We start from the raw sequence: 25,007 nt of genomic DNA, 5'->3' as shown, positions 1-25,007 counted from the left end.
GACTTCTTGCATTATATATGGTGCAGGCTGATAGCAACCTTTTTATCTGGCAGGTTCTGTTGTGTTCATAAAGCTAGATAAATTAGTTGATGTCCCCATCATTTCCCTCTTTCCCTTCCTCTCAGATTAGTAGTCTTAACAGAGGTGTAACAAGCACAACTGAAAGCCTCTGAATGTATGTTTGATGTTAAACTACTATGATGGAGTAAGGTGCAGTTCCTCCATGAAAAAGAGGCAGCTATAGGAGGCACTGCACTTGTTTCTGTGTGTGGAGTGGCAGGCTGGAGCACAATCTGCCTTAATTAGAGGTACAGTCTACCTGTAAGGAATGGATATTTCACACAGAGTCTCTTGCTTAATATTGTTGCAATCTGCTGTGACCTTGCAGAAAACTAGGCTTCCCTTGGCCAAAAATAAAACCCCACATAAATTCAAGGATCTTGAATATTTTCACCTCCCTACAAGCATGCCAGACATCTTTCAAACCATACTTTAAAGAGATGAGAACTGGGTTTGTGAAATGGTGTCATTTTAGCTGATCTAGAGGTGAAACTGTAAGCTAAGCCAAATCAAACTTAATTGACCTTAGCTTTTGTACTGCCTTTCCTGACAGGCAAGTTCTGCAGTCCAGCAACTGATTTGCTACAGAGCTGAAGGGAACTTTACTGTGTGAGTACTTAAGCACTCTATAAGGACACGGTAATAAACCTTGCAGCTGGAATTAATTGAAGATGGGCATCTGGATATGCACAGATCTCTGAAGAAGGTTTCTGATTTTATCTGTCAGGAATTACCCAGCCTGTCTCAGAGCAGAACAAGAATTTCCTCTTGGCTGGTGAATAAATACCCTATAAAATGACTAATGGTCTATTTAATTGTCCAATCGAAAAGAGCATGGTTGTGACTAATGTGAAAAATAAACCAACTTTGGAAACCCCATACAGTACCTACTATCCTTAAAGTAATGAAGCATGAACATGAGGAGAGACTGAGGGAGCTGGGGTTCTTTAGTTTGAACATGAGGAGACTGAAGAGTGACCTCATTCATGTTTATAAAGGCATAAAGGGTGAGTGCCAAGAGCATGGAGTCAGGCTCTGCTCAGTGATGCCCAGTAACAGGATAAGGGGCAATGGGTGGAATTTGAGGCAGAGGAAGTTCCATGGAAACATGAAGGGAAAACATGAAGGGGGTGACAGAGCACTGGAGCAGGTTTCCCAGGGAGGTTGTGGAGTCTCCCTCTCTGGAGATATTCAAAACCTGCCCGGATGTGTTCCTGTGTGATCTGCTCTAGGTGATCCTCCTCTGGCAGGGACGTTAGACTGGATGATCTTTCAAGGTCCCTTCCAGCCCCTAACACTCTGTGAGTCTGCAATTCTGCATTTCTGTGATTCTGTGATGAGACCTATACTTGATCCTAACTACTTTCTGTCATTTCATGTCAAAGTTTTCTTCTCAGGAAATTAAATGCTCTTGCAGGAACATGAATGAGCTTGATTCTTTCAATACAAATCACTGGTTTAGCCCTGAATCATTAAGTTATTTGTTCGAGTCTTAAATACTATAATTTCCCAATGTGTCAGCAGTGAGGGAAATGTAGCTGCAGAATGACATATTTAATTCCAACATGAGAAAGCCTAAGGTAAATAATAATTCTTTGTTTGTTTTCCAATGGTGCATAAAATTGCTGAGTTCAGATGCGGGGTTTTTCTGTTTCCTTTGCTTGTACATCTATCTGTTAAAATCAGCCACAGCTAATGGAGAAATATATAGCATAGCTGTCAGTTCCAATCCAGCCTATTGATTGGAGTCTGTTTAATGCACAAGAGTAAGCACTTTACTGGAAGTATATGTGAGAGTGCAGAATTAGGCTTCAGGGCAAAAGAAACCGAAAGTTATTGCTGCCTGCTGTCTGTTTGGCATTGTATGAATCACAGAATCACAGAATGTTTAGGGCTGGAAGGGACCTCAAAAGATCACCCAGTCCAACCCCTCTGCCAGAGCAGGATCACTTAGAGCAGTTCACACAGGAACACCTCTAGGTGGGTTTTGAATATCTCCAGAGAGAGAGACTCCACAACCCCCCTGTTTGGGGGGGAACACTGTTCCAGTGTTCCATATGCAGCACTTAAGAAGCAGGGACTTGCCTAAATGAATGCTAGTTGATGCTTTTATTAGTAGCCTTATTATTAAGACTGTGCTCTTTCTGGTCCTAATTTAACACAACTTTAAAAGACATCTATCTATCTAAATTCTATCTACTCTATAATTGAGTAAGATGTTAGTATTCAGTTGGCTACTCACTGCTTCTCGCTTGCTAAATGCAGGAATGGGACCTGCAGTACAGGGAAGACTTACAATGCTGAAATCTATGCTCTGTGTGCTCTGCTGGGATGAGTTCTTGTGAAGGGTTTTGCAGTTCTTAGGGAGCCTGAACTCAGATGAAACACTTGAATTGGAAAGAACAAATAAAAAAATCCAGTATCAAGAAATACAGTCAGTAAAAATCAGCTATTACAGTGTTCAAAAAGCATCCAATGTCATCTACAAATTCTTTGTTCCCCAGAAATCTACATGGTTGTCTAAAAAACCAAATCCAACCAACCAACTAACCAGGAAAAAAAAACCAAACCAAAACCAAAACCCAAACAACAACAACAACAAACCTACACAAGGAAAAAAAAAAAACCACACAGGGAAAAAAACCCAAACAAAACCAAGAGCAAACAAACCACACACAAAAATGCCCCCAAAACCCAAACCCAACCAACAAATGCAACAGAATCACAGAATTGTTGGGGTTGGAAAGGACCTCAGGAATCATCTAGTTCCAAACCCCTGCCATGGGCAGGGAAACCTCACACTAGATCAGGCTGCCTGCAGACACATCCAGCCTGGCCTTAAAATACCTCCAGGGATGAGGCTTCTACCACCTCCCTGGGCAATCTGTTCCAGTGTCTCACCATCCTCATGGGGAAGAACTTCCTCCTAATGTCTAATCAAAATCTCCCCTCCTCTAACTTGGATCCATTCCCCCTAGTCTTATCACTACCTGACACCCTAAAAAGTCCCTTACCACCCTTTTTTGTAGGCCCACTTCAGATACTGGAAGGTCACAGCAAGGTCTCCTGGAAACCTTCTCTTCTCCAGACTGAATGACCCCAACTCTCTCAGCTTGTCCTCATAGCAGAGCAGCCCTCTGATCATCCTCGTGGCCCTTCTCTGGACACCTTCCAGCACCTCTAGGTCCTTCCTGTAATAGGGGCTCCAGAACACACCAAAACACCCACAAAGCCCACCCCACCAAAATACACCAAAACCCTCCCCACATACACATACAAAAGGCAAACCACACAAAACCCCCAAACCAGAACCAATAAACACAAAACAAACCCAAGCCACACGGAACATCTATCATAAATAGATGTTGGAAAACAAAACTGAAAACATACTTTTTAACTAAACACCTTAGTGAATCTTTTTTCTTTTTTTTCCCCCACATTTTGAATTGTTTTAGCTATTTTGACTGCCTGTTATTTTTTTATAATCATCAGCAAACAGAAGAATAAACTCAAATTACTTCAGACTGGTTATCAACAAATTGTTTATTATCTCTTTTATCAGATATGGCTTTTTGAACACAATTCCCAACATCTTCTTGGTGAGGGACTGTTTAAAATGTCAGCTAGTAATAGGACTAGGGGGAATGGAGCAAAACTAGAAGTGGGTAGATTCAGATTGGATATTAGGAAGAAGTTCTTCACCGTGAGGGTGGTGAGACACTGGAACAGGTTGCCCAGGGAGGTGGTGGAAGCCTGATCCCTGGAGGTTTTTAAGACCAGGCTGGATGTGTCTCTGAGCAGCCTGCTCTAGTGTGAGGTGTCCCTGCCCATGGCAGGGGTTTGGAACTAGATGATCCTTGAGGTCCCTTCCAGACCTTACAATTCTGTGATTCTATGATTCTTCTGGTGTTGGAGTATTTGAGTGATGTGGATGCTATCCTATCACTCCTAAGCAATGTGGTTAAAGTTCACAGCTACAACAGCTGACAGGGGCAGATCTATGGCATTCAATACTGCATATTGATACTCCTGGTGACATTAATCTGTCACTTTTCATAGGTGTGAAGCTGGCTGAAAATCACCTTCAAAAAAGCAGCCAATAGAAGTGAGTTTTATTTTAAACAAAATCCCAATGTTTGCAGTGCCATCAATGTCACTGCTAACTGCAGAGAATCAATCACCTCCCTTACAAAGTGCCATATGCTGCAGCAGTTCAGAATATTTTGTTCATGGTTTAGAATAGAATAGAATTAACCAGGTTGGAAGAGATCTTTGAGATCATCGAGTCCAGCCCAACACCTTCTAATCAACTAAACCATGGCACCAAGCACCTCATCCAGTCACTTCCTAAACACCTCCAGGGATGGTGACTCCACCACCTCCCTGGGCAGCACATTCCAATGGCCAATCTCTCTTTCTATGAAGAACGTCTTCCTAACATCCAGCCTAAACTTCCCCTGGCACAGCTTGAGACTGTGTCCTCTTGTTCTGGTGCTGGTTGCCTGGGAGAAGAGACCAATCCCCACCTGGCTACAACCTCCCTTCAGGCAGTTGTAGAGAGCAAGAAGGTGTCCCCTGAGCCTCCTCTTCTCCAGGCTAAGCAACCTCAGCTCCCTCAGCCTCTCCTCACAGGGCTGTGCTCCAAACCCTTCCCCAGCTTTGTTGCCCTTCTCTGAATACATTCCAGCAATTCAACATCTCTCCTAAACTGAGGGGCCCAGAACTGGACACAGGACTCAAGGTGTGTCCTAACCAGTGCTGAGTACAGGGCAGAATGACTTCCCTGCTCCTGCTGGCCACACTGTTACTGATCCAGGCCAGGATGGCATTGGCCTTCTTGGCCACCTGGGCACACTGCTAGCTCATGTTCAGCCTACTATCAACCACTACCCCCAGGTCCCTTTCTGCCTGGCCACTCTCCAGCCACTCTGACCCCAGCCTGTAGCACTGCATGGGGTTGTTGTAGTGACTGAAGAAAAGACTAAATTATAGAGAACAAAGCATGTCTTTCATGAAAGGGCTCCTATAATCCCATTCAGCTTAGGTCACACATAGGTTCTTACTTTCTGGCTTGGATTCTGTGAGCTTCTGACATGGCTCCAGCAATTCAAGCTGTTTGGTTTGGTGTCCTATTTACCTCTGCTTGTTCTATGCTATATAGAAGCCCCAGTTCAAACAGGTGGTACACATTTGTTAATCCTTTTTGTTCCCACCTCCATCTCCTTGCATGCTTTGTCCCCATCAGATTTACAGTTTAAATGTCAACTTTTTCGTGTGCAGGTGCTTGCAGATTATTAGCACACAGCCACTGCAGTCAGAGATGCAGTGCAACCATCACACAATGATTTCTTTCCTGACAGTGATAGCAAAATGCATTCTTTGGCAGTGGGAATCCTAAGTGTCATTCAGACAGCGTGGTTGCAGGTTTCCCTTCAAACCGTCTTTTAATGGCCACTCTTTAGGGAGCTTGCATCAGGGAGATGAGGACGGGGGAGATCCCAAGCCTCATAAACAGACTTGAGAAGACAAGGGAGAATTTAGAGACTTTACTCAGCAAGTTGGAGCACATTTCTGGATTAATGGTCACAGGAAAGGCTTCGCAGTAGGGATATCTCATACCTGTCCTATTTCCTTTTGCCAGATGTATTTCCTCAAGGCTTCCAAATGCATTACAGTTGTACAGCAAGTTTGACCAACGTATCCATCATCATTGATCAAACTGACTTTGAGGGTGTCCTTGAGGTGTTTCTGACAGTGATTTGAAACAAGTGCCACTTCCTGGCTGTCTTGTGTTTTTTATGGCTCCTAGTGAACATCAATAATATGAATTTCATTTTAATTCTTCTGTAAGGGACCTTATTTATAGAGCAATTTCTCGTGCAGTGTCTTGTCTCTATGAAATGATTGCCAACTCAGGCAGCTGTTAAAGTTTACTGCTTAGGCCTTCCTTCAAGGTACAATATGGATATTACTTTCTAAAAGTAATTTAGACTACAAGGTGCTAAGGATGTGTTAACTCCTTGCAAACTGCCCACCCCATACTGGAATGCTGGATGATTTTATGAACTGATCTATCTTCATTCAGCAGTTCAACAACTTTTCCATTCTCCTCCCTCTTTAAACATGTGGCTGACAATTAAATCTGGTCAGATAAACAGTGTCAAGTATTATTTAGCATTAATGCTTTTGTGACATAAACTGTGGCCCAGGTGAACTTTATGAGGTTCAACATGAGCAAGTCAAGGGTCCTGCACCTGAGCCTGAACAATCCTCATTGTCAGTACTGTCTAAAGGAGGAGGTGATAGAAAGCAGCCCTGCAGAAAAGGACTTGGGGGTGTTAATGGACAAGAAGCTGGACATGAGCAGGCAGTGTGAGCTTGCAGCCCAGAAGGCCGGTCACATCCTGGACTGCATCAAAAGAAGCATTGCCAGCAGTTGGAGAGAGGTGATTTTGCTGCTTTGCTCTGCTCTGGTGAGACCTCACCTGGAATACTGCATCCAGGTCTGGAGCCCTCAATACAGGAAGGACATGGACCTGATGGAAAAGATCCAGAGGAAGGCCATAGAAATGATCAGGGGGTTGGAGCACCTCTACTACAAAGGCAGGCTGAGGGAGCTGGGGTTGTTCAGCCTGGAGAAGAGAAGATCCAAGGAGACCTAATGGAGGCCATCCAGTACCTGAATGGGGCCTACAAGAAGGATGAAGAGAGACTATTTGCAAAGGACTGCAGTGATAGTACGTGGGGCAATGGCTTCAAACCATTTTGAAGAATGGAAGAGCAGATTTAGGTTGGATATTAGGAACAAGTTCTTATACTGTAAGTGTGGTGGAGTGCTGGAACAGGCTGCCCAGGGAGGCAGTTGAGGCCCCACCCCTGAAGATATTCAAGGTGAAACTCAACAGGGCTCTGGGTGACCTGATCTAGGATTCCCCTGCTGACTGCAGAGGGTTGCACTAGATGACCTTCAGAGGTCCCTTCAGACCATTCCATGACTCTATGATTCTATGATGTTATGTGTGTGCTTGGGCAATGAACAGCTGATTATTAACTACTTCTAGTTTCCAAGCAAGATCTTCATAAAGGATGAAGAAAACCATCAAAGTAAATCAATTTTTGAAACTTTGAAAGCAATCCAAAGAACAATGGAGGAAGTAAGTTACAATACTCAGTGTTTCAGTAAGTCAAACAACTAGCCCACACTTGCCAGATTAATCTGGTTTGTTTTTTTTTTACAATAGGAGGCATTTATGTTGGGAAACTTACATGTCCCTGTTTTGTGCATGCATAAAGTTATAGGCCATACAGTTCCTGGATCCTAATTATGGAGTATTCTGCACTCAGCAAACTTTTTCTGGAACAGAAAAAGGAAAAAAAAGATAATCAGAATTTGAAATAACATCAAAATTATTTATGCAGGCAAGTAAATTAAATTGGGGAAATCTTGCTGATGCTTGGATGTGAATATGCATCTGCCCCTGATTGCAGCGTGCTTTGAGGGTTGGAGATAAGAGGAAAGGAAGGAATGTAAAGCCTCAGAGCTTTTCTTGCCAAAAGTCATATGCAAGGCAGGAATGCATTTAAGGGATGTTACCTCATGAGAAACAGACTAATGCTCTCAGGAGCAAATGAAGAGTGTGTCATAGGCTGGGGAGCAAGCTCCAACTGTAACACATTTGCACATAAACCGTTCACAGACAATGCTGGAGGGCTGCTGGTTGCATTTCAATAGGGAAAATACATCTTTTATAGAAGATATTCAAACTTCTTGCACACTGCCTTCCTAGTCTGCTTCAAAATCTTCTACCTAAACAAGTGAAGAATTATTCCCCCTCCCATTTTTCTGGTGTTTTATTTTTATGTCATTATATATGCTTTGCAAAATGGTTAGCAGGGGATACAGATCCCGAGTTTCTAAGATTCTTGAGTAGTTGCTTAAAATCTGCCTTCTATCTGTTATGGATATGTACAGATCTGTTACAGGTCAGGTAAATTACTTTCATATTAAGTCCACCATGGTATAAAGGGAGACATGTAAACAGTTTCTTGAAAACTCTGGAAAAATCACAGAATGATAGAATTGTCAGGGTTGGAAGGGACCTCGAGGATCAGCCAGTTCCAACCCCCCTGTCATGGCCAGAGACACCTCACAGTAGATCATCTTGGCATCCTGTCCTGTATCAGGAACAGTGTGGCCAGCAGGAGCAAGGAGGTCATTCTGCCCCTGTACACTGCACTGCTTAGGCCACATCTTGAGTCCTGTGTCCAGTTCTGTGACCCTCAGTTTAGGAAAGATGTTGAGTTGCTGGAACATGTCCAAAGGGCAATGAAATTGGTGAGGGGTTTGGAACACAAGCCCTATGAGGAGAGGCTGAGGGAGCTGGGGTTGCTTAGCCTGGAGAAGAGGAGGCTCAGGGGAGACCTTATTGCTGTCTACAACTACCTGAAGGGAGGTTGTAGCCAGGTGGGGGTTGGCCTCTACTCCCAGGCAACCTGTGACAGAACAAGAGGACAGTGTCTCAAGGTGTGCCAGGGGAGGTTTAGGCTGGATGTTACAAAGAAGTTCTTCCCAGAAAGAGAGATTTGCCATTAGAATGTGCTGCCCAGGGAGGTGGTGGAGTCACCATCACTGGAGGTGTTTAGGAAGAGACTTGTTGGGGTGCTTGGTGCCATGGGGTGCTTAGTTGATTAGATAGTGTTGGATGGTAGGTTGGACTCAATGATCTCAAGGGTCTCTTCCAACCTGGTTAAATCTATTCTATTCTATTCTATTCTATTCTATTCTATTCTATTCTATTCTATTCTATTCTATTCTATTCCATTCCATTCCATTCCATTCCATTCCATTCCATTCCATTCCATTCCATTCTATCTTGCTCCGAGCCCCATCCAGCCTTGCCTTAAAAATCTCTAGGGATGGAACTTCCACAATGTCCCTGGGCAACCTGTTCCAGTGTCTCAAGACCCTTATGGTGAAGAAGTTCCTAAAAATGCCAGAGGGAAACTTCTGGTTAGTTACAGAAAAGTTCCATGGAAACATGAGGAAAACTGTTTTCACTGTGAGGGTGAAAGAACACTGGAACAGGTTGCCCCGGGGGAGTTGTGGAGTCTACCTCTCTGGAGATGTTGAAGACCAGCCTGGATGCATTCCTGTGTGATCTGCTCTGGCAGGGGGGTTGGACTGGATGATCTTTCAAGGACCCTTCCAACCCCTAATATTCTGTGATTCAGGGTGGGGGGGGAAGAAGAAAAAAAATAGTAAAAAAAAAAAAGGCAAGAAAAAACAAAACCCAAACCCAAACAAATAGAACCACCCCATCAGGCTGGGTAGAGACTGGCTGGAAAGCAGCCCTGAGGAGAGAGACTTCAGGGTGCTGGAGGACCAGAAGCTCAACATGAGCTCTCAATATGCACTTGCAGCCTGGAAAGCCAATCAGATCCTGGGCTGCATCAAGAGAAGTGTGGCCAGCAGGGCAAGGGAGGTGATTCTCCCCCTCTACTCAGCTCTGCTGAGACCCCACCTGGAGTACTGCCTCCAGTTCTGGAGCCCCTATTACAAGAGGGATCTGGAGGTGCTGGAACGTGTTGACAGCAGGTCCACGAGGATGAGCAGAGGGCTGGAGCACCTCTCCTGTGAGGACAGACTGAAGGAGTTGGGGCTGTTCAGTCTGGAGAAGAGAAGGCTCCAAGGTGACCTAATTGTGGCCTTCCAGTATCTGAAGGGGGCTACAAGAAGGCTGGGGAGGGACTTCTCAGGATCTCAGGTAGTGATAGGACTGGGGGAATGGAATGAAGCTGGAGGTGGGGAGATTCAGGGTGGATGTGAGGAGGAGGTTCTTCACCATGAGAGTGGTGAAGCCCTGGAATGGGTTGTCCAAGGACGTGGTTGGGGCCCCGTCCCTGGAGGTATTTAAGCCCAGGCTGTATGAGGCTCTGGCCAGGCTGATCTAGTGTGGGGTGTCCCTGCCCATGGCAGGGGGGTTGGAACTAAATGATCCTTGTGGTCCCTTCCAACCCTGACTGATTCTGTGATTCTATGATTTTTTTCTTCTTTTTTTTTTTTTCCTTTTTGTGTGTTTTGTTTGTTTTCTTCCAGCCTAATTAATTCAATCAACTGACTAGAGGAGTGACCTCAAGGGGTTTTAGATGCATTGTATTCAGTACCTGGTACCAACAAGATGAACTTAGGATGCACTAATATTTTAATTGCTAAATCTCTTCCTATGGAACAGGCCAGTTGCCTTTTCATTGCTTATTGCTGTTGTTCTGGGTAAAAGCCAAGATTACAGATCTCTTTTTCCTTTCTTTTTCTTCCCCCTTATTCTAAAATAGCTTATTTTGCAGTGAGAAGCTTCTAGGTCAGCTTGCTACCACTTAGCCATTTTGTGATTTTTCTTCCCTCCTGCTGCCTGAAAAATGAGATTTAAGTAGCTTCTACTCTGCATATAAACAAGTGATTTACATGAATTTACATATAATTTCTCTGTTTGTAAACATTGCATAAAAGTATAGACGTGAATCCTTTAAGATTGATTTTACATAATTTGCAGGGAAAGAACCCCCAACAAACAGGTTTAAAAGGGGCACTGATTACTGCAAGCACTCCAGGTACAGCAGGGCAGAGCTAAGACATTATCTTGGCATTTTCTGGCAGAACATAAAAACGCTGCGACTGTCGTCCAGCTTCTTGTCCTTGCTCAAAAAAAGGACCAGGCTTTGCCACCTTCATCTTGGAAAGATCATGGAATAATAGAATTGTTAGGTTTGGAAGGGGCCTCAAGGATCATCCAGTTCCAAACCCACTGTCATGGGCAGGGACACCTCACAGTAGATCAGGTTGCTCACAGCCACATCCAGCCTGGCCTTCAAAACCTCCAGGGATGAGGCTTCCACCACCTCCCTGGGCAACCTGTGCCAGGCTCTCACCACCCTCATAGGGAACAACTTCTTCCTAACAGCCAATCTGAATCTACCCATTCCTATTTTTTTTTCCATTCCCCCTACTCCTATCACTCCCTGACACCCTCAAAAGTCCCTCCCCAGCTTTCCTGAAGGCCCCCTTCAGATACCGGAAGGCCACAATTAGGTCTCCTTGGAGCCTTCTCTTCCCCAGACTGAATAACCCCAACTGTCTCAGTCTGTCCTCATAGGAGAGGTGCTCCAGCCTTCTGATCATTCTCATGGCCCTTCTCTGGGCATGCTTCAGCATGTCCAGAACCTTCCTGTAATAGGGGCTCCAGAAGTGGATGCAGTACTCCAGATGGGGTCTCAGCAGAGTGTAATAGAGAAGGAGAATCACCTCCCTTGACCTGCTGGCTATGCTACTCTTGATGAAGCCCAGCATATAATTGGATTTCTTGGCTGCAAGTGCACACTGCTGGCTCATGTTGAGCTTCTCACCCACCAGCATGACACTGCACTGGACTGAAGCTGTTGAAACTGGCCATAGTGCAGAATGCTGAACTGCAGCTAAAGCTATTTGGAGAACAATTTTTATTTATTTATTTTTAATAAACTGACAATTTTTAAGCTATTTTAAACTCTCAAAGGGGTTGTTTGGAAATTTCCAAGTCTTTGCAACTTAGGAGTTCTGCCTTTGCATTTTCCTCACCTCACTTCTCCTGCATATTTCTCAAAAGAAGTATTCTACACACTGTGAGTATAAACCAAATATCACTTTCTAGTGGAAATGTTATGCTTCTTGCAAGAAGAGACCATGCTCAGAACGAAAGCATATCTTCCTGCTATCACATCTGAACTATAGTAACATGTCCAGATTCAGACTGGAAGTTAGGAACAAGTTCCTTACTATGAGGTTGGTGGAACACTGGAACAGGTTGCCCAGGGAGGTGGTTGGGTCCCCATCCCTGGAGATACACAAAGTGAGGCTTGACAAGTCTCTGGGCAGCCTGATCAGGTTGAGGTTGCCCCTGCTTATTGCAGTGGGGGTTAGACTTTGGAGGTCCCTTCCAGCCCAGCCCATTCTATGATTGTATGACTGATAGAATAGATAGATTTAAGAAGAATAGATTTAGATAGATTTAAGAATAGATCAGATTTAAGAAGAACTAGGTAAAGGTAAAAGGAGGAATGAGAATGATGTTTGACCACTAGAACACAGAACATGACTTAAGTATCACAGAATCACTGAATCACCAAGGTTGGAAGAGACCTCAAAGATCACCAAGTCCAACCTGTCACCACAGACCTCATGACTAAACCATGGCACCAAGTGCTACCTCCAATCCCCTCTTGAACACTTCCAGGGATGGTGACTCCACCACCTCCCTGGGCAGCCCATTCCAATGGCTAACAACTCTCTCAGTGAAGAACATTCTCCTCACCTCGACCCTAAACTTCCCCTGGCACAGCTTGAGACTGTGTCCTCTTGTTCTGGTGTTGGTTGCCTGGGAGAAGAGGCCAACCCCTCCTGGCTACAACCACTCAGTATTTGTTCATTTGTTCCTTTGTTATGACCCCAGGCCATTCGATGACTCTAGGTAGAGTAACATAAGGATTATCAACCCTAAAGCTTTCCCTTTGAAAAGGAATTGAAAAATTATGATGTCACACCTGTTCCTCTGGTTTTTTGTTGTTGCAAATGTCATGTCCATTATGACCTCCACCAAAAGATGGCAATCCAAGTCCACACATGAGATTTTTTTCTGTATGGATGGTAGCATCTTGAATGTATACATGCTTTTCCTTTAATCACTTCAGAGTTTTGATCTGGTTTTGGCAGGCTTTTGTTGATGGATGGTTGATGGCTATTATTATCAGTGGAACCATGATCAAAAGATGGCAGTAATGAATTTGTCCTGCTTTCCCTTTAGCATCACCTCCTGCCACCACAGAAATTTTTATACATATGGGAAGGATACTCCTTACTTTCTTTCTAAAGTCAGGTGTGACTCTGCTCTAAAGACATTTCTTCAACCTCTGTCTTCCTGTCTTATACTTGCACCTGCCTTTTCCTTTAATCATCTCTAATTGGGCCTCTGGAAGAGATGCTCTGTGGTGAGGAGGAGGGAGCTGTTTGACAGGCACATAAATATTGATTTGCCTCAGCTATAAAAGGAGGTGTGTGCTGAACAAGAATGTCAGTAGGTTCCTCCTAATTACCCTACTCTAGATTACCCTTCTTCCTCCTCTCTTTGGAGTTTTGTCCCATTGATAACCATTTCTGATACACATTACTAATTACCGTGGTGCTCTCTGTGTCCTCTTTGTTGTCCTCTCATCTAGATCTTTTTTATGCTTATTGACTGACAGAGCAAGTACTTGCCTTTTTTCCCTCTCATATCCCTATCACTGGCCACCAAAGTGCCTGTTTTAATCTCATTTTTCATAGTAATTGAACAAATATTGAATAAGTATTGAATTATACTTAAGTCATGTTCTATGTTCTAGTGGTCAAACATCATTCTCATTCCTCCTTGTTACCTTTATCTAGTTATTATTAAGTCAGGTATCTATCTATTCTATCAGTCATAGAACCATAGAGTGGGCTGGGCTGGAAGGGGCCTCCAAAGGTCATCTAGTCCAACCCCCTCTACATTAACCAGGGGCAACCTCAACTAGATCAGGCTGCCCAGAGCCCTGTCGAGCCTCACTTTGTGTATCTCCAGGGATGGGGCCACAACCACCTCCCCAGAGCAACCTGTTCCAGTCTCCCACTACCCTCATGGAAAAGAACTTGTTCCTAACATCCAAAACTTGCTCCTACCATCCACCTGACTGTATTACAACTGACACCCTAAAGGTGCAAGCTGAGTTTATTTCCACTTCAATTAATGCCAGAAAATAGACACCACTATAAACCATCCCAAAACTCACTGTTATGTTGCTGTTCTTGACTACTTTTGCCTTTTCAGTTGCCCACTAACTCTGAAAAAGCCATAGTTTTTCTGTGGCTTGAGTTATTGCATTGAGAAGCTGGGACCAGACATATTTTCCCAAAATATAGTAGCATGTACTTTCTTTTCTCACTGAGTGAATGTTTTATTGATGCAGAGAAAAATCCTTCCAGTGTGGAAATAAATAATATGTTAAACTGACATTGTTTATACATTACTGAATCCTGCTTTCTAGACTAAGATAATATGCCTGAAATGTAAATAAAGGGTTTGGAACACAAGTCCTATGAGGAGAGGCTGAGGGAGCTGGGGTTGCTTATCCTGGAGAAGAGGAGCCTCAGGGGAGACCTTATTGCTCTCTACAATTGCCTGAAGGGAGGTTGTAGACAGGTGGGGGTTGGTCTCTTCTACCAGGCAAGCAGCACCAGAACAAGAGGACACATTCTCAAGCTGCACTAGGGGACGTTTAGACTGGATGTTAGGAATAAATTCTTCATAGAGAGAGTGATTGGCCATTGGAATGGGGTGCCCAAGGGGGTGGTGGAGTCACCATCACTGGAGGTGTTTAGGAGGAGACTTGATGGGGTGCTTGTTGCCATGGTTTAGTTGATTAGATGGTGTTGGATGATAGGTTGGATTTGATGACTTCAAAGGTCTCTTCCAACCTGGTTAATTCTATTCTATTCTATTCTATTCTATTCTATTCTATTCTATTCTATTCTATTCTACTCTACTCTACTCTACTCTACTCTATTCTAAGAACACTACTGGGTGTATTTTCACTCAGAAAGAGAAAAGCTATCATCTTTTTGATAACATTTTCTTGTAACATAAATTTAATGAAAATCTTCCTTCACTTCCTTCCGTGACCCTTTAAAATGTATCAACTGGGTTTTTTTTACTAGATCATACTCCCATTCTAAATGTTAGTGCTTTGTTTTGTGTTTCCCTCACTAAGTTCCTTCTGTAACAATTAGTGTGAAGTGTTTAACATGTGCTCCACTGAAGTAAATGAAACCCACCATGTTTATCTGCTTTAACATGAAGGTACAGACCCTTATACTTGTGAATATCTTTACCTGCCTAATCCTAATTCTACTTAGCAAATGCTTATGACTGACCATTTTTCTGGTTAGTACATGCTTTAACATGAAGCCTAGAATGTATTTCAGAGTACATGGACTAAAGCATCTAAAACTAGGGGAGTGAAACCTCACATGTCTTACCAACAGCCAGGGGTTAAGCTGGGTAAATTGCTTCTCAACAATGGAGGACTGGCATCAGTTCAATATGATTCTTGTAAACAGTCAACAGTGACCACTCCTCATTTCCATTGCCTGTTTTTGCAACAAGTAGACTCTTACTGAACTATATCCTGAATTCATAGCTCAGCAAGATTTTCCCTTTCACACTGCAACTGCTGTCCTGCATCTACAAACCCATCCTCCTGTGAGCATCAGTTGTTTGATGAGATCAGTGTGAGCAAAACAGTTTCATGACCACAGCTTTACCTCTTTGGGGCTTGTACAACCAGTTTACACGTGTAGGTCACCTTTGGTATCAGGAAAAGCTCTATGCTGGGAGATTTTACATGTTCAATCCATTCATTTCCTTGGCTCTTTCACCAGTATCCCTTCTTCTCCTTCCAGTGTGCTGAGATGCCACATCTTCCTCAATTAATAACTCCAAGATACATACTTCTACTCATCTCTAAGGTGTGTTGTCTGCCTTGGTTCACTTCACTCCTATTATCCTAACCATTTTCTCTCTGCTACATTTAAATCCAAGCGAGTATCTGTGGCACAAGAGGATTCTTTCTTTTCTTTTGTTTTTGGTTTTTTGGAGGGTTTTTTGAAGTTTTTTATATACCCATTTTAGTACCTAAATATATAGAAACATAAATTAGAACTCCAAATTGTACTTGAGACAGAATACAGAATACAGAACTAACCAGGTTGCAAAAGAACTTCGAGATCATCAAGTCCAACCTATCACCCAACACCACTTAATCAACTAAACCATGGCACTAAGTGCCTCATCCAGTCTCTTTTGAAACACTTCAAGTGATAGTCATTCCCCCACCTACCTGGGCAGCACATTCCAATGGCCAATAACTCTTTCTGTGAAGAATTTCTTCCTAACATTTACCTAAACCTCCCCTGGTGCAGCTTGAGACTGTGTCCTCTTATTCTGCTGCTGGTTGCCTGGGAGAAGAGGCCAACCTCCACCTGGTTACAACCTCCCTTCAGGTAGTTATATACAGCAATAAGGTTTTCCCTGAGCCTCCTCTTCTCCAGGTTAAACACCCCCAGCTCCCTCAACCTCTCCTCATAGGGCTGTGCTCCAAACCCCTCCCCAGCTTTGTTGCCCTTCTCTGGATGCATTTGAGTAACTCAACATCTTTCTGAAAGTGAGGGATCCAGAACTGGTCAAAGACTTCATCTTCCTTCACAGAAAGAAATGTATAAAGAGGAGGTGAGTGGGTAGGTACATCTTCTCTGTATATGGAGATGATTTGCTCTGGGACAGAGAAGGCCTGATCACATTGAAGAGAAAATATATAATTCCCAAGCAGGTTTTATGAAGGCCTGTGAGGAATCACTTTGGTACCACTGTCAACGATATCCAGAGGAGAAGTATTCGGCAACTGGCATGGCAGCAGGGAGGAGATAATTTCTTTTCATTTATTCAGTACTTTCCTTACAAGAAGGAATGAACACTCATGTCACCTGCTCCAACCACCAGCTGAGCATCTTGAAGCTTGAATGAATAAAGAGGCTGTCAATGCCGAAGGAAGAAGCAAAGGAGAAGGAGGAAAGACTGCTTGACCTTGAAAGTTAGCCTCAGCTCTTTGCTTTTTCATTTTGTGTCACAGAATCACAGAATCTCCAAGGTTGGAAGAGACCTCAAAGATCACCAAGTCCAACCCATCACCACAGACCTCATGACTAAACCAGGGCACCAAGTGCCATGTCCAAACCCCTCTTGAACACCTCCAGAGACAGTGACTCCACCACCTCCCTGGGCAGCACATTCCAATGGTTAATGACTCTCAGTGAAGAACTTTCTCTGCACATCAAGCCTAAACTTCCCCTGGCACACCTTGAGACTGTGTCCTCTTGTTCTGGTGCTGGTTGCCTGAGAGAAGAGATCAACCCCCTCCTGGCTACAACCACTAGTTTTGTATGTCTCAAATTTCCACTGAAGAGGGTGTATGTAAATAGGGGTAAAAATTGGCCCATTTGTCAGTTCTGGTCAGTTTAAGAGGTGTTCAGAATTTGGTGAAAAACTCTGAAGGCACAATCTTCACAAGCTGATCAGAGACAAACCTTCACTTAGCCTTTCCCCTCTACCCTCCTCTAAAGTAGTTTCAGATTTACAGAGTGGATACCTCAGGTTTAGCTACCTCTTCTCACAACTGTTTCCAACCAATGGCAATAACAATCATGATTACATCTGCAGGTATTGAAATTCTACTTGAGAAAGCTGCAAGGTAGCAATATTCTTCAGAATTCCACTCTAAGAATATGGTGAGGAAAAAAAAATGAAAACTCTTGACACTCTGGGGAAAAGAAAATCTTCTGATTATTTGCTGCAGCCCTTCCAGTCCAAGGGTTTTCCTCTCTGGTTATTTAAAAAACAAACTTGGGTCATTTCAAGTAGTAGAGTAGAGTAGAGTAGAGTAGAGTAGAATAGAATAGAATAGAATAGAATAGAATAGAATAGAATAGAATAGAATTGAATTGAATTGAATAGAATAGAATTGACCAGGTTGGAAGAGACCTTCGAGATCATCGTGTCCAACCTATCACCCAACACCATCTAATCAACTAAACCATGGCACCAAGCATCCCATCAAGCCTCCTAAACACCTCCAGTGATGGCAACTCCACCACCTCCCTGGGCAGCCCATTCCAAAGGGCAATCACTCTGTCTATGAGCAATTTCTTCTCAACATCCAGCCTAAACCTCCCCTGGTGCAGCTTCAGACTGCAGAGGTTTGGATTAAAGAACTAAGCAAGTCACATCAGAAAGGTAATGTGGTACTTACAAAGTGGAAAACTTCAGTTAAAATACAGAATACAGAATCAACCAGGTTGGAAGTCCAGATCATTGAGTTCAACCTATCACCCAACACCATCTAATCAACTAAACCATGGCACCAAGCACCCCATCAAGTCTCCTGATAAACACCTCCAGTGATGGTGACTCCACCACCTCCCTGGGCAGCACATTCCAACAGCCAGTCTCTCTTTCTGTGAAGAATTTCTTCCTAACATCCAGCCTTCTTCCCCATGCAGAGTCATAAATGTCAGAGTGGTCAGATAAATTAACTGGCAACATCCAGCACGCAAATACCTCCATAAAATAATCTGACCATAAGTAACAGTGCTAGCAGAAACTTTATGTGAAAGTTATAGTAGGTGAACTGAAAAGGACGATAAGGAAGGTCAGATCTCACTGTCACAATGTCAGCATTTGAATAATCCTTCATTAGAACCATAATGAGGGGATTCATAACATAACCAGCTTTCTGTATCACAGTATCACAGTATAACTAAGGTTGGAAGAGACCCCAAGGATCATCAAGTCCAACCTGTCTCGACAGACCTCACGACTAGACCATGGCACCAAGTGCCACATCCAATCCCCTCTTGAACACCTCCAGGGATGGTGACTCCACCACCTCCCTGGGCAGCACATTCCAATGACGAACGACTCTCTCAGTGAAGAACTCTCTCCTCACTTCGAGTCTAAACCTCCCCTGGCACAGCTTGAGACTGTGTCCCCTTGTTCTGGTGCTGGTTGCCTGGGAGAAGAGACCAACCCCTTCCTGTCTACAATTACCTTTCAGGTAGTTGTAGAGGGCAATGAGGTCACCCCTGATCCTTCTCTTCTCCAGTTCTGTAGTTTCTCTCATGCTCCTATTCTATAGTTCCCTTCACCTTTGCTTCTGAAAATAGGGAATTGACTGAACAAAATAAGCATGTTACACACCTAGATCTTAAAACAAACAACACAGAAAGAGAAAATATTCTGAAATGTTATAAACATAGATACATTCTAAATTATAAACAATGGAAATCACCCTTTTCTTCATAACCTCTGTAGTCAACTGCATAGCACTTACAGGATGGCCAAGGGATCAGGCCCAAACAGCATGGATTTAGGAAGGGCAGGTCCTGCCTCACCAATCTGATCTCCTTTTATGATCAGGTGACTTCCTGGAGGATGTGGGGCAGGCTGTGGATGTAGTCTACCTGGACTTCAGCAAGGCCTTTGGCACCGTCCCCCACAGCAAACTCCTGGCCAAGCTGTCAGCCCCTGGCTTAGACAGCAGCACTCTGAGCTGGGTTAGAAACTGGCTGGAGGCTGAGCCCAGAGAGTGGTGGTGAATGGTGCCACATCCAGCTGGCAGCCAGTCACCAGTGGTGTGCCCCAGGGATCAGTGCTGGGCACCATACTCTTTAATAACTTTATTGATGACCTGGACAAGGCCATTGAGTCCATCATCACTAAGTTTACAGATGACACCAAGCTGGGGGCAGTTGTTGATATGTTAGAGCATAGGAGAGCTCTGCAGAAGGACCTTGACAGGCTGGACAGATGGGCAGAGTCCAAGGGCATGAGATTGAACACATCCAAGTGCCAAGTTCTGCACATTGGCCAAAAAACCCCATACAGTGTTACAGGCTGGGGTCAGGGTGGCTGGAGAGCAGCCAGGCAGAAAGGGACCTGGGGGTGCTGGTTGGTAGTAGGCTGAACATGAGTGTGCCCAGATAGCCAAGAAGGCATCCTGGCCTGCATCAGAAATAGTGTGGCCAGCAGGAGCAGAGAAGTCATTCTGCCCTGTGTTCAGCACTGGTTAGGCCACACCTTGAATCCTGTGTCCAGGTCTGGGCCCCCCAGTTTAGGAAAGATGTTGACTTGCTGGAACATGTCCAGAGAAGGGCAACAAAGATGGGAAGGAGTTTGGAGCACAGCCCTATGAGGAGAGGCTGAGGGAGCTGGGGTTGTTTAGCTTGGAGAAGAGGAGGCTCAGAGGAGACATTATTGCTGTATATAACGACCTGAAGGGAGGTTGTAGCCAGGTGGAGGTTGGCTTCTTCTCCCAGGCACCAGCAACAGAAGGGGAGGACACAGACTCAAGCTGCATCAGGGGAGGTTTAGGCTGGATGTTAGGAAGAAAATCTTCCCATAAAGAGTGATTGCCTATTGGAATGTGCTGCCCAGGGAAGTGGTGGAGTCACCATCACTGGAGGTGTTTAGGAAGAGACTGGATGAGGCACTTGGTGCCATGGTTGAGTTGATTAGATGGTGTTGGGTGATAGGTTGGACTTGATGATCTCAAAGGTATTTTCCAACCTAGTTAATTCTATTCTATTCTATTCTATTCTATTCTATTCTACAAATGGGAACATGAAGGCATTAATTTATTAGACCCTTTTTTTCCTGAAGCAGTGCAATGAACATTTTTCTCTTCATTTTGTACTCAGTATTAATTAAAATGTTTTGCATAGTTTCTTCTAGTAGTGTCATTTAGAAAATGGGACAAAAGGCACAGTGTCTGATAGTGAGTAATGTCTTTGCAACCATCAATGTGAGACAAAAGCAATATCAACTATAAATCATCGTAATTAAATCAATTAACATGGAGAGATAATGTTGTGTTGAAAGAGCGGCTGCTTCCTTACCAGGGAGCTTACTCTGAGTCTGAAGCAGCTTCAGCCTCCATAGCTGGACTGATGAAATCCATTTTGAAGTTGGTAGAAATACAGAATACAAAATTAAATGTGAATGCTGAGTTCTTCTTCTTTTAGGGTCAAACTATTGATGACTCACAACAGGTTAACTTTCTTTGAGCTTCAAGGTCTTTTCCAACCTGGTTAATTCTGTATTCTGCAGGCTGTATTCATGCCCACAGTGCTGTTGAAGTTGTATATGAATTAATAGAATTTTTAATCTGAATTGCAGCTTCTTGAAACAGTCTCAAGCTGCACCAGGGGAGGTTTAGGCTGGAGGTGAGGAGAAAGTTCTTCACAGGGAGAGTTGTTAGCCATTGGAATGTGCTGTCCAGGGAGGTGGTGGAGTCACCATCCCTGGAGGTGTTCAAGAGGGGATTGGACTTGGCACTTGGTGCCATGGTTTAGTCATGAGGTCTGTGATGACAGGTTGGACTTGGTGATCTTTGAGGTCTCTTCCAACCTTGGTGATCCTGTGATTCTGTGATTCTTCCAGAAGCAGAACCAGTGTGAAAGTGTTGCAACGGTAGCTGAGCCAGAAGATAACGAAGCAAACAACACATTTCATGGCTGTTGTATGAGCAGTTTGTTCGCTTGTCCTACCATTCCTCTGGAACTTTGAATTCAGTTATAAACTTGAGAACATGTCAGACTGTTGGTGTTACTGATTGGACCTGAGTAGGACAGATACATGTTCTGCACAAACCTCTATTTATTTCTTTTTCCTTTCAAAATTGAAGCTTTTAAAATTGCAGCATCACAGGATCACAAGGTGTTAGTGGTTGGAAGGGACCTCTGGAGATCTTTGGTTCCAACCCCTGCCAGAGCAAGACCATAGAATCTACTGCAGGTTGCACAGGAACGCATCCGGACAGGTCTTGAATGCCTCCAGAGGAGACTCTCTGGGGAGCCTGTTCCAGTGCTCTGTGACCCTTACTGTAAAGAAGTTCTTCCTCATCTTGAGGTCAAAAATTCCTGTGCTGTAATTTCCATCCGTTGCACCTTGTCCTGTCACAGGGCACAAGGGAGCAGAGGCTGTCCCTTCCTTCTTGACACCCAGCCCTCAGATATTTATAGGCATTTATTAGGTCCCCCCTCAGTCTTCTCTCCAACTCCAAACCAGAGTACAGAATCTCTAGCCAGTCGTTCGTTTTACTTGTTCCAGAGCAAAACAAAACCTCTAGGTGTAATCAAATGAATTTGTGCTTATTAGCTTTTGCCGGGAATTTGTGCATAGCAAATAACAGATTAAAAGAAGAATCAGTTTCAGGGACTTGGATGTATTCACATCAAAAGACATTTCAGTTGTGTCTGTGTATTTTTAGAGCATGTGCTTCTGCTCCAGATTAAAAAGGTGAAATATTTATTAGTGTGTACAAAATTATGACAAGTAGATTCTGCTCCCCTTTGCAACAAAACTTCCAAACGCTGTAATTCTTTGTGAGGGAGAATTAATCTTGCTCTATCACTTTCCCCCAGGAGCTCGGGGTTTTTTTGTGATCTCTGCAAACCCAGACAGCTGAGAAACTGCAAGGCAGTGAGGGAGGCAGACAATGAGGCTTCAGGCTTGTGGGGAAAACCAGCTTCTTGGAATAGCTTGCAGCAGAGCCAGTGACCCAGGACCTCAGGCAGGCTTGCTGAAAAGCAGCAGAGCTGATGCCCAGTGAAACCTGTTCTGTTGGGCTGTGCTTTCCAGCAAATGGCTGTTGGGAGATATGTGGCCCCACAGAAGGTTTCCATTTTCACAAATTGGAATATTCAGGAGAACTCTTTCACATAACACACTCCTTTCCTCAGAGTTTTGATCTCTCCTGTGCCTTGACATACATACATCCAGATAATATCTGCTAAATCCAGCAACTGAAAGTAAACGTTGAAACAACTTTGTGACCTTGGGGGGGGGGGGCAGGTGAAGGGGGTGACTAAAGATTATAAATTCTGGTTTTAATTCCACCCCATAAAAAATCTACTGAAATAACTCAGAAATTTAGTAATTGTGTTCCAAAATGCACAATAGGGCACAATTTCACCTATTGTTGTTTAAATATGCTTGGAGTCTCAAGGGAAATGAAGGCATTAAAGATTTCCTAGCATTTTAGAAACCTGAATATTGCTTTGAGTCATTAGTGTTGTTATAGATTGTCATTAATAGCCATTGAAGCCAAAGAAAATGATGGCTGCTGTAATTTCAACTGTTACACAAAATCCAGCCTTGCACTGAAAGCTTTGTTTCTGCTCTGATTTCCTTCTTACTGGGGAAAAACAAACAAACAAACAAACAGAAGGCTACTAATGCTTGTACAAGGTGAAAACAAACCTCTTCTCTTGTGTTCAGGAGAGAGGACAGAGGTTGGGAAGAATTTGGCTTTCTCCTGGCAAGCATAGTAGAAAGAGAGGGAACAACCTGTGGTGTTGAATGCTAAGCTGTGCTGTGGGTGGGAAGGTGCTGTTCTTGCCTCCATATACCAAAGTTCTTGGATCAAAATTTGAGAAGCAGATGTCTTGGACTTCTGGAGAAAACATCCCATATGGGAAAAAAGTGTCTGACCTGGCATTCTGCAGAACTCCTATCCTCAGATTACATTTGCAACTGGTGCCATTGCTATAATGATCCTATGGAACTGCAGATAAGAAGCAAAGTCCATGTGGCCATGAATAAGAAAAGAGATCAGTTCATGAAGCTGTTTCTTGTGTAATATGGTCTACCAGCCCAAAATGTCAAAACATTTTCATGTAGAATTATTACAAAGCAAAGTTATGTTGCTAAGATGTTTTACTGAGCTCTAGTGGCAAATGATTTCTGCTTGAAATGATTTCACCTAAGCTCTTGCTTTGCAAAGAGTATTGTATGGAAAGACCAACAAGCAGAACATCAGTCTCAGAAGTATGTCAAAGGCAGATGTCTAAATTAATGTACAATTCATTTTATTGCATATCTAATTTCTTACAAATGATGAAAAATTCCTCCTCTATGTAGGCATTTATACAGACTATTAGAGCCAGTTCTAAATCATTAACCCCTCCAAGCTGCAGTTATTCATAATGTATGATGCAGCTTCCTTCTCCATTTGCCTTTCATGGTGGGTTCATAAATGTTCATTTCACTTCTTAAAAAAATCAGTTACATAAACTAGAAGACTTTGGTACACACAAAACTTTAGAATCATGGAATCAACCAGGTTGGAAGAGACCTCCAAGATCATCCAGTCCAACCTATCACCCAGCCCTGTCCAATCAACTAGACCATGGCACCAAGTGCCTCATCCAGGCTTTTCTTAAAGAACTCCAGGGACAGTGACTCCACCACCTCCCTGGGCAGCACACATTCCAACAGTAAATTACTCTCTCTCTGAAGAACTTCTTCCAAATAGGATAGGATAGGATAGGATAGGATAGGATAGGATAGGATAGGATAGGATAAACCAAGTTGGAAGAGACCTTTGAGATCATCGTGTCCAACACCATCTAATCAACTAAACCATGGCTCCAAGCACCCCATCAAGTCTCCTCCTAAACACCTCCAGTGATGGTGACTCCACCACCTCCCTGGGCAGCCCATTCCAATGGCCAACCACTCTCTCTATGAAGAATTTCTTCCTAACATCCAGCCTAAACCACCCCTGGCACAGCTTGAGACTGTGTCCTCTTGTTCTGTTGCTGCTTGCCTGGGAGAAGAGACCAGTCCCCACCTGGCTACAACCTCTCTTCACGTACTTGTAGAGATCAATAAAGTCTCTTCTGAGCCTCCTCTTCTCCAGGCGAAGCAACCCCAGCTCCCTCAGCCTCTCCTCACAGGGCTGTGCTCCAAACCCCTCCCCAGTTTGGTTGCCCTATTCTGGACACATTCCAGCAAGTCAACATCTTTCCTCAACTGAGGGGCCCAGAACTGGACATCCAGCCTGAACCTCCCCTGGCACAACTTGAGTTCATGCATTTACCTGTGCAGGGGAACTTCTCTCTCAGCACCACTACAATGTTTTTTTTCAAAGTTTTTTGAACATAAGCTGAGTAAAATAAGAAAATTCCTGACTGCCTTTTTAAAGTCAGTCAATGCCCTTTTGCAAAGCAGAACCCAATCTTCAGGCAGCTCAGGTATTTTCCTATGTACACAACTTGCTCTATTGCAGGGAAGCTCAGACTTCCATTCTACCTGAAAGGCTGCTTTGCTTTGTGTTACTGCTGCTAGCTGTGAAGAATTATGCAGTGCAGAGCTAAGATGAGATTTGACATACTGCATATACTTTGTGCATGTGTATTGACATGTAGTTGGTATTTGTCATGTGAGCAGCCACGTTCATCTAATTCTTCTCCTTCTATTCTCTTCTCTTTTTTTTTTTTTGTTGTAGAA

Source organism: Dryobates pubescens, chromosome 9 (assembly GCF_014839835.1).
Source record: "Dryobates pubescens isolate bDryPub1 chromosome 9, bDryPub1.pri, whole genome shotgun sequence".
Classification (NCBI taxonomy): domain Eukaryota; kingdom Metazoa; phylum Chordata; class Aves; order Piciformes; family Picidae; genus Dryobates; species Dryobates pubescens.
This window is presented reverse-complemented; position numbering follows the sequence as displayed.